At 39.0% G+C, this 11,164-nt stretch overlaps 1 long non-coding RNA gene across 1 annotated transcript; it reads left to right on the top strand.

The window, feature by feature from the left end:
- The first annotated feature begins 6,927 nt into the window (after positions 1–6,927).
- Positions 6,928–9,374, top strand: LOC116541166. Its single transcript, XR_004264730.1, has 2 exons — positions 6,928–6,985; positions 8,669–9,374. It is a non-coding gene; the product is annotated as an uncharacterized LOC116541166 (long non-coding RNA).
- The last annotated feature ends 1,790 nt before the right edge of the window (positions 9,375–11,164 follow it).

Here is an 11,164-nt window from a genome sequence, read left to right as displayed (position 1 = left end):
GATCTCTGCTCACTGCAACCTGTGCCCCATGGGTTCAAGCCATTCTCCTGCCTCAGCCTCCCACGTAGCTGGGATTACAGGCACCTGCCACCATGCCCTGCTAATTTTTGTATTTTTAGTAGAGACAGAGTTTCACCATGTTGGCCAGGCTGGTCTTGAACTCCTGACCTCAGGTGATGCACCCACCTCGGCCTCCCAAAGTGCTAGGATTACAGACATGAGCCACTGCGCCAGGCCTTTTTGAATTTTATTTGCCATTATATTTGCATGTGTGTGTGTATATATGTGATGGTTAATTTTATGTGTCAACCTGGCGAGGCTATGGCTCCCAGCTCTTGCTCTAGCACCAGTCATCAGTCTAAATGTTGTGAACATATTTTTTTTAGATGTGATTAATATTTAAGTCAGTAGTGTTGAGTAAATTAAGTCAGTAGAGTTGAGTAAAGGAGATTACCCCCCATAATATGGGTCGGACTCAGCCAGTCAAAGGTCTTAAAAGACTGATATCCAGTGAGGGAAAAAATATTCTGCCTCTGGGAACAAGGAATGCTTATATGCTCTTGATGGGAGTGTAAATTAGTCCAGCCATTGTGGAAGCCAGAGTGGCAATTACTCAAAGACCAGAAATATCATTCAACCCAGCCATCCCTTTACTGGGTACACACCCAAAGAAATATAAAATATTCTAGTATAAAGACACATGCACACGTATGTTCATTGCAACACTACTCACAATAGCAAAGACATAGAATCAACCTAAATGTCCATCAATGATAGACTGGATTAAGAAAACATGGTACCTATATACCATGGAATACTATGCAGCCATAAAAAAGGATGAGATCATGTACTTTGCAGGGACATGGATGGCTTTGGAGGCCATTATCCTTAGCAAAGTAACACAGGAAGAGAAAAACAAACACTGCATGTTCTCACTTAAAAGTGGAAGCTAAATGATGAGAACACATGGACACATGGAAGGGAGCAATACACACCGGGCCCTGTCAGAGGGTGGGAGAAGGGAGAAGATCAAGAAAAATAACTAATGGGTATTAGGCTTAGTACCTTGGTGATGAAATACAACAAAGCCCCATGACACAAGTTCACCTATGTAACAAACCTGCACTTGTACCCCTGAACTGAAAATAAAAGTTGAAACAAAATCTGCTTCCAGAATGATTTTGGACTTCAGACTGCAAGATCAGCCCTCCCCTGAATCTGCATTCTGCCATCCTTCCCCACAAATTTTTGTTTTGCCATCCCTGATAGTCACTTGAACTAATGCTGCAAAATAATCTTCTTTCCCTCTTTCTTGCTCACACTCACTTTACCAAAACCTAACAGAATCTAAAGGAATAGAATTTTAAGGATAAGTTTCTGAATGAGTTCTGGGGTTTCTGGAATTTGTTCTCTGGCCTAACTAGATTTAAATGCACGAATGAACCCTATTTCCCATAGTGAAGGGAATACTGATAGAAATGTGGCTATAGGGATTTGCAAATATCACTTTTAGATGCTTCCGATCAAATGCTCCTAAGAGACAAGGTTTTCTGACTCCTCCTCTCTTGGGCATTTTAGTGTCTCCCCTCTATCTGTGATGTGAGAGATATCTCTCCAGGGTAGATTTCCCAAAGTTCAGTCTTGGTTCTGGAATCTTCTCTTAGACAAGGGATAAATGGCTCAAGGCCAGTTGGTCTTTCCAAGGTGATCCGCATCTGGTCATAGAAAGCACTGATGCATCATTTGACCTATGCTTGCAGAGGAACCAGAAACTCATCTTTGCTTAGATGACAAAGCTGGTTTCATTTCCTCCACGTTTCCTAAGGGAAGAGTCGGGTCCTCGTTCTGCACACCCCTCATGTCAGGGATCCACCTGCAGACTCCTCCCTGGAAGGACAAAGAGGGCAGGATCCTAAGCTTCTAGTCCTAGGAAATTCTCTTTCTTCTTTTTATTTGCCAGAAATCTAGAGGATCTTTCTTATCCACCAGAAGTCCCAGTTTGATAAAATACTTATCCATAACTTTCACATAGTGAAACCCCAAACCTTGAGACTGGTGCAAATTTTTAATAAAATGTAATAGTGTATATATATGCACACACACACACACACACATACACACATGCATATACCCACACATACACATTTATGTATGTATATATACACATTTATGTATACATATACATACATATATGTATGTATGTATACATATATATACAATTAAATCTATATATGTATATAGGGATTTAAAATATGATGATGCAGGTGACAGTCATCAATGGGGAAAAATAACTATTCAATATCTAGAGTTAGAAAATTTTGTTAACTGAAAAGAAAATGAAAACCCTCATTTAGTATTAGATGCAAGACAAATTCCATAGGATTAAATATTTTAAGGAAATCAAATTGTAAAGAAAGAAGTACTTATAGCTAAATGTTTATCTTCTCTCAGGATTGAGAAAAACATTCTAAATATAAAAACAAAGAAATTATAAAGAAAAATAGACACAAATACATGCATATTAAATATTTCACTAGAGAAGAAAACAAAATTAATAGTGAAATAATGTTTTGGAATATTTTAATATATATAAAATATGATAGACTAAACACCTTATATAAGTGTGTATTAAATGTTACATATGTATAAATTTCTTAAACAAAATATTTTATAGAGCTACAAACTTAAAATGGTATCCTGGTAAACATCACTGCATGTATTTTCCAAATTAAGAAATAAATCATCAGAAATATGATTGAAACCATCCCCTTATATATTTCTTCTATCTAGACATATTCAGTATTCTGTATTTTTGTTTTTCTTCCTGTGTAATGTGTGCACTTTTCTGTGCTTATTTAACCTTAACTTATAATTTATTTATAAGTAAAAAATGTAACAATCCCCTTACGCTATATTTGTACTTAGCTACAGTTTATTTTTAATTTTTTGATATTCATTATAATTTGTATTTTTAATTTTCCAAAAGTGACCTACTCCATGACTTTGAGGCATTTATCTATTTAACACAGGTGACTCGATTTCATTTTCATTTATTCTCACTGTTGTATAGCATTTCAGTGTAAGAATGTTCGTATTTTACTTATGCATTCACCTGAAATTGGATACTTAACTTGGTTTCACTTTGTGCTTTATAAAAAGTGCTACTTTCTAATATTCTTACACATCCCTTGGAAGCTTTGCATCTAAGGCATAGACTTACAAGAAGAATCAGCAGGTCATTCAGTGTATCTGCCTTCAACTTGACTAGATATTGAGAAATTACTCTTCAAAAGTACTACGACTGTACACCCCCATCAGAGTACATGAAAATTTCTGTTACTCGACATCAATGAGAAGAATAAACAGTGAGACTTTTTCAATCTCACCAAGGTGGTGGATGTGAAATTATATACCATCAGGGTTTTTTCTTGCTTTTCTCTGATTCCTAGCAAGGTTGAAAAGCTTTTTCAAAAACTTATTGGTTATTGACTTTTCAGGTTTTCACTTCTAGAAATCAATTTTCATGTGTTTTTCTGCTTTTTCCTTTGAGCCATTGCTTTTTTCTCACTGATTTGTAGGATTCTTTATTTAGATACTTATTTGTTGTCAATTACATGTGTTGCAAATATCTTTTCATAATCTGTATTTTCTTCATCTTTTGTGATGTTTTCTGGTTAAAGAAAATTTAATATAACCAAACTCATGGGTTTTTGTTTGTTTATATCATGTTTGCCTCTGATGTGAACACATGTATATTATTTAGGAAATCTTTTCCATTAAAAGCCCATAAGGTTCTTCTATTAAAAATCAGTTTTGAAAATTTTTAATATATTTTCAAAGTTTTGTTTACTACATTAGCTCTTTGATTCATGGAATTTATTTTAATTATATGGTGTGAAGAAGAGGTATTTATTCATTGCCCAAATGAATAAGCAGTTGGTATGGTACCAATTACTGAATTGATTACTCTTAACCCACTTTTCTGTAATCCTGCCTCTGACATATTTCAGGGGTTTACATATTAATGAATTAATTTAGTTCCTATAACCTGTCACATTGTTCCTTAATCAATTGCTCACAGTCTTAATGACAATTGCTTTATAATTATGCTTGATGTTTGTGAGATAAGTACCCATGTCTTCTTCACGGTTATCCTGTCTATACTTGGCCTCTTGCTGTGTCATGCCAGTCATAGAATCAGCTCCTTAAGTTCCATTGATCTCCCTCTTGTGGTTTTTATTAGAATTACATGGAACCCACAAGTTGGCTTGTAGAAAATTGACCTTTTTAAGACAATGCTTCTTTCAACCCATGGATATGACGTTGCTTTCCATTCGTTATAGAAAGAACTTTAATGCCTTTCAATAAAATGTTATTTTTTATATTTGTTTATCTTTTGAGATATTGATTCTTGTCTCATATTTTTGTTGCTGATATCTATGGTTTTATTTTTAAATAACAATTTCTGATCATTGTTGTATATGTGTTGTATATTATAACAGCTTCAGTCAGGAAATATCTTTTTATGCCTAAACATAGAACCACAAAACAATTTTAATTATTGCTATATGTGCCTTTGTATGCCTGTTTCAAAATTTAACACCCTAAGTATTAAAGGTAAGTACTAAGTAGTGAGCATTTCCAATTTACTTTATTACACTATCATAGTTAACACCGTTGAATATTTAGATTTTCATATTTTTATGATAAGCTCCATGAAATAAAGGCCTGAAAATTGGAGTCTCTTGGTCAAAGTACATGTGCATTCTACACTGTAATTATTTTAACTCAAGAGCAAATATTATCTGAATGAATCAATCACCAGTTTACCTTTCAGAAAGTTATTCCAACCAGAGTAGCTTTTCCCACCCATATCCACTTTTGGTTTGTAAAAATTTAAAATCTTTGCCTATTTAATATGAATGCATATATTTGATAGAAAAATAAAATATCTTTTTATACATGTATTTTTATCTATAAATTTAACATTTTGTATTGCCTGCTTATCTCTTTTGTCCATTATTTTCACGGAATTTTTTTCTTAGTAATTTGTAAAGGATATTTACATGTCAACCATGTAGTCTTATTCTTGGGATATGTGATGTAATTTCCCCTCAATTGGTCATTTCGCTTTCAGGAGTGTTTATATGTTGCTCTTTTCCACATGACATTTTTATTCAGAAGTAAATAAACATCACATTTTCCTATGGTATCATGGTTTTGGGAGCCACCAGGCACAAGAAATAACGAACTATCCTTTTCTATTTTAAGAGTGTTATTTAATAATGTATGTTACAAAAAAAGGATCTAATGGGCAAAAAAAATAACCCATTAACATACATGGTGCTGATTCCAAAGCATAAAGTAACATACCACGCAGTATGAAGTTCGGGTGATTCTTTAAAAATTAAACATTTCCAAAAATGTGTCAATCAATAGCCAGGTTATAGATGGACATAGAAACAATTAGAAAAATATTATTACAGTTATTCCTATGTGGGACATAATGCATTACTTTTGATTTGCCTCATAGCTACATCCTAGATCCCAGCCACATCTACTTCAGTCTTGATAACAGAAGACCTAAAAAACCAGTCACTTGCTTAATAAAAATTTTATAAAATTTGTCATTGACATCATACAGTTAAGGCAAGCAGATCAAGCTTTATGAGGTGATAAACATGCTGCCAATTTACCATCCAGATCTGAATCAGATTGATAGATGTATTGGGTACCACGTCACTAGAGGCGTGGATCATGTGGTCCCTCAGGCCAAGAATCCTGAGAATCAGTGAGGTCTGCTTCTGAGTAAGACTTACCTATGAGCCAAGGTATTGATATCCTGAACACTCCCTTATAACAAAGCCTTTTGTAACAACCGGAGCAGGAAAAGAAGAGTCACACTCTGGCAGCATAGGCACAGATTTCTACAGGATGATATATCCTCAGCATGTGTGTTTGCATGCTCCAGGTTCTTATGCTGATGGTGTAAGTCATGTGAAATAACTATTCATAAACTCTATAGTGCTGTGCAAATGCTGGCTTCATTCCTGGCCAAAAAAGTGTATGTGTATATATATACATATATATACATATACATATATATATATATATATATATGTATGTATATACACACACACTTTTAAAAATAATGATGATGATGATAAATTGTAGTATGCATAAAATGTCCAAGGAATAGTTCTATGAGCTTTAAGTGTATTATCTCATTTAATAGTCCTAAAAGCTCATGAAGGGGAGGTCATTAAAATCCCCATTTTACAGTCAAGGAAACTGAGGCAGAGAGGTTAAATAGTTTGTCCTACATTATCTAAGTAGTATCAGAGCTAGGATTCATCTTCAAGATGTCTGGCTCCAAAGCCCCAAAGTTAGCTTCGAAGTACTTTCTCCAAGCTCAACCTCATCTTCACAGGCAGATCTGCTTTGAACATGTGCTCCACCCAATGCACACCTAATGCACACACCACACTTAGAAACACCACACACACACACACACACACACGTCAACAACTCCCAGCAGCAAAGCGGTGGGACACACGTGAAAAAGCTGAGAGGCTTCGGTGTTTCTTTGTTCAAACCTGGATGCCTGGAGCTCATAAATTGACATTGCTGGGGGAAGAAGGAGAACGTTTGGGAGACCACGCTTCAAGAGCGAGAACGGAGAGGCAGGCACCTCTAAGAGAATATGGTGCCAGGTGGTGGTAGGAATTCACTCCCACCCCATTTCTAAGTCATATTCCACGCTAGGAACAGCTCCCCTGAGCCCTGTGAAGAAAGGCAGATGAGAAGCTGCCAGTCACCCCCGTCACAGGACCCGTGTGGGTGTCAGGAGACAGATCATCTCATGCCAGGCCCTGTCTCACAGCAGGAGGCAGAGCCCAAGGACAGGATAAAAGGGCTCATGGCCAGAGCACCCATCCACTCACCTCCTGAGGTGCTGAAGGACCCTGTGCTGCCTGTGACCTCGGTAAGCGTCCACTGGGAAGAGAAGCGGGGGCTTCCACAGAGGAACACCCAGAACAGGGCAGGAGGGAAGGCTAGGCAGGGCTTTGCTGGGGAAGGGTAACTGGATTAGAAAAGGTAGAGAATGCTTAGAAATTCTGATGGAGTCCAAGCCGTGGGGCAGGAGAAATTGGAAGAACCTGGATGATTTGGATGTCTGTGCTTCATGCTCTAATCCAAATTAACTCTGTATTTTTTTAGTGTTTCCCATTGCGGATAAGTTAAAACAAACTTTCCTTTCAGAGAGTAGATTTTAGCAACTCAAGTGTGTTCCTTCCCCAAAGCCTGGACTGAGGTTATAGTTGTTCTCAAATAATGGAGACCAGAGACCAGAGGAACCCTATTTGGAGCTTGATAAACAGAGATACATGGCCATTACATCTTCATCAGGAGTCAGTTGGTGGGGAATGGTGTCTGGGCATCTGTATCAGAAGCCCCAATGTTAGGGCCAGGCACGGTGGCTCACGCCTGTAATCCCAGCACTGTGGGAGGCCAAGGCGGGTGGATCACGAGGTCAAGAGATCGAGACCATCCTGGTCAACATGGTGAAACCCTGTCTCTATTAAAAATACAAAAAATTAGCTGGGCATGGTGGCACGTGCCTGTAATCCCATCTACTCTGGAGTCTGAGGCAGGAGAATTGCCTGAACCCAGGAGGCAGAGGTTGCGGTGAGCCGAGATCGCGCCATTGCACTCCAGCCAGGGTAGCAAGAGCGAAACTCCATCTCAAAAAAAAAAAAAAGGAAGTGCCAGTGTTGAACATTGAGTAACAAGTTGAAATTTATGGTTGCCAGTGTAGCAGCTGGAGGAATCTGTGGGTTCTAAGAGGGAGCTTCACTAGGCCTAGGTTCACCAGACCAGAAAAGCTAGGGTCACGTGCCAGCTTGCTGCAATTGGCTTTAGACCTCATTTCTCCATTTATATTATGGCTTGGGATAACCAACTCGTATGATGACTCTTTGCAATTCTGACTATAATATATTGTGTTTTTGTGTCAACTAAATACAGCCATTTGAGAAGCTCCTCCAAAAGGGAATCTTTATTTTTATTTTATTATTTTATTTTATTTATTTTGAGACAGAGTGTCTCTCTATTATCCAGGCTGCAGTGCAGTGGCATGATCTTGGCTCACGGAAGCATTGGCCTCCTGGGCTCAAATGATCCTCCAGCCTCAGCCTCCTAAGTAGTTGGGACTACAGGTGCATGCCACCATACCCAGCTATTTTTTTTTTATAGAGATAGTGTCTTCTTGTTTATTTTTTTAAAAGCAGAGCCGCAGCTTTAAACTGGCTTCTAGATTGGACATTTCCAGAATTCTGAGTGGCGCAGAGGTGTAGATGTCAGTCAGATTCTGTGAATGTCAAATTGCCTTTTCCACTTAAAGGACATTAATTTTGGGCAAGTTTGTTAATATAGTCTTCCTCATTGTCTTGCTTGGTTAAAATAAGATAATCTATGTCTATTTTATAAAAATATCCTGATGATCCTATAAGATATTGTGAAAGCATCTGATAAACAATTTTGGAGATAATTTCTCTCTGACTTATTTGAATAGGTTTTTAAAATGTAGCAAAAATGAACGATGGTAAAAAGACAATAAGAGTGGCCTCTGTGCCTGGCTCTAACTTGCTGTTTGATCCTCCCTCAGCTCCTGAACACCCGCCCCCGAGATGTCCTGCCAGCAGAGCCAGCAGCAGTGCCAGCCTCCTCCCAAGTGCCCTCCCAAGTGCCCCACCCCTAAGTGCCCCCCAAAGTGCCCCCCTAAGTGCCCTCCAGTGTCTTCCTGCTGCAGTGTCAGCTCTGGGGGCTGCTGTGGCTCCAGCTCTGGGGGCTGCTGCAGTTCCGGGGGAGGTGGCTGCTGCCTGAGCCACCACAGGCGCCGCAGGTCCCACCGCCACAGACCCCAGAGCTCTGACTGCTGCAGCCAGCCCTCGGGGGGCTCCAGCTGCTGCGGAGGGGGCTCCAGCTGCTGTGGAGGGGGCTCCAGCTGCTGCGGAGGGGGCAGCGGCCAGCACTCTGGAGGCTGCTGCTGAAGTGGACCCTGCACCTAGAAGAGGAGATGTGGGTGGAAGGAGTGATCAGATAGATATTTCCTCCTCATCTTTCTCCTCCTGGGCCTGCATGAGTGGCTGAGATGCCCTGGTGAAGGCTCTGAGCTCTGGCCTGGAGGATCCCTCTGCCCCAGGGATCCAGAAGTTTGATTCTTCTCCCACAGACCTATCTGCTGCCCCGACACCAACTGTGTTGTCTACTATGGGATCCCAAACCGCAGACTCAAATTCACCCACCAGCTCATTTCCCATTTCCTGCAGCCTCAAGTGAAACAATAAAGCAATAGATCTTCTTGCCATTTATTCTGGACTGCTCCTTTCCTGCTTGTGTCTCCAGTATTCTTTCCATTGCTATCTATTTTCCTGCTGCCCGGAGGCTTTGGAAATCAGAGACTTGCTAGTCACATGGCTAAAGGCAGGGAAGAGGAGAGAAAAACATCTCTGGTTCCTACTCTGACACCTTATGTCAGATGCATCACTATGTGGCTCTGCCTGGGCCCACCCTCCTGGTGTCTCAGGAACACAGAGACTTGTGCTTTGGACTTTCTCCAGGGTCCCACTCGGTCCCCAGGGTTTGGTAGGGAAACAGATGTGCACCCCATTCTTTCATCCATCTCCTCCCCTCCCCTTTACAATACTGCCTACTCACTCCCAAATTTCGTTCTCTTTCAGTAAAAAAAATTAGAAAATTATACATAAACTTTCTGCAAATAGACCATGAATCTCAGACCATTCTAACTGCAAGTATGCATATAACATGTAGTAAGTATGCATATAACATGTAGTAAGTATGATTTTAGAAAACATAAAAATCCATAGAAAAGGAGTCAGGAGTTTAAAATGTTTCTCTCCCAGAGTCCCAAGTTCAAGCTTTCCAGTCAAACATTTCATTTCTATATTTTGTAAAGAAGTCCTGATTTTTCATCAACATTTTTTCAATGACAAATTTTACATCAGATTGAATAATTGTTAACTTTTGTGTGTGTGCATAATGCCTCAATAATTTTATTATGAACTGGATAAGTGGGCCATGCACTACATTTACTTTTTAAACCATGAAAAAACCCCGGTGTCTGGCAGATCAGACAGCAAGAACATTTAGGAATAATCTGATGTGTACCTCACAAATGCCTTGTTTAATACTACCTCTAGGTGTCCCTGTGTCTTTGGTCAGTCACCCAAGATTCAAAGTCCCGTGAGGCAACATCCAGTACTCTGAATCTCAGCCATGTGCCTGCCTCTTAACTATCTGGGGAGACTAGATGAAGATATATTCCCTTTGGCTTCAGTAACAAGAAGAACCCCTCCAAAGAATTCAACTAGCATATTAACAAGTATGGAGCTGATGGTTGGCCAAAGTGACAGATGATACCATTCCCCAGAAGGGAAAGAATGTTCCAGATGGGACCAGGCACGCTCTAAGATCCAGGTTTCTTTCTCCCTGCTAAGGACAGGTGCTATGTAGCCATCTCAGACCAGAGTTCCACGAAAGCCAAGACTGCGTTTTTTCGTAAGGTCGTAAAGATTTTCTTGTATATTTTCTTCTATGATGTTTATTGTTTTAGCCCCTCAGTTAGGTTCTAGATCCATTTTGAGTTAAATTTTTTTAATGTTAAAAGGATCAATTTTATTATTTTGTTTGTGGTTTTCCAGTTGCCTTAGCATTATTTGTTGAAAGACTACTGTTTCCTCATTGAAACAGTAAAAATTTTGGCACCCTTGTCAAAAAATCAATAACCATCGATTTATGGTTTATTTTTGACAATTCTCTTCCATCGTTCTTTGTGTTTGGCTTTAGTTGACAGTTTTGTTTTAATTTTTGTTTTTTTGTTTTTCTTCTCAGTATTTTGAAAATGTCATTCCCATGCCTCTGGCTTCTATTGATTTTGATATAAATATAATTGGGGTTATAAATATTATTGGGGTTCCCCTGTAAGTGAGGAATCAGTTTCCCTTCACTGTTTTCAGGAGTTTCTCTTTGCTTTTTTTCCCCTATACTTTTACGATGATGTCTCTAGATGTGAATATATTTGTGGATCTCCTACTTTGAGTTTGCTGATGTTGTTAAATGAATAGATTAATGTTCTTCATCA

This window comes from Sapajus apella, unplaced genomic scaffold (assembly GCF_009761245.1).
Source record: "Sapajus apella isolate SASKATOON/1434 unplaced genomic scaffold, GSC_monkey_1.0 scaffold148, whole genome shotgun sequence".
NCBI classification, from domain to species: Eukaryota; Metazoa; Chordata; class Mammalia; order Primates; family Cebidae; genus Sapajus; species Sapajus apella.
This window is presented reverse-complemented; position numbering and strand designations above follow the sequence as displayed.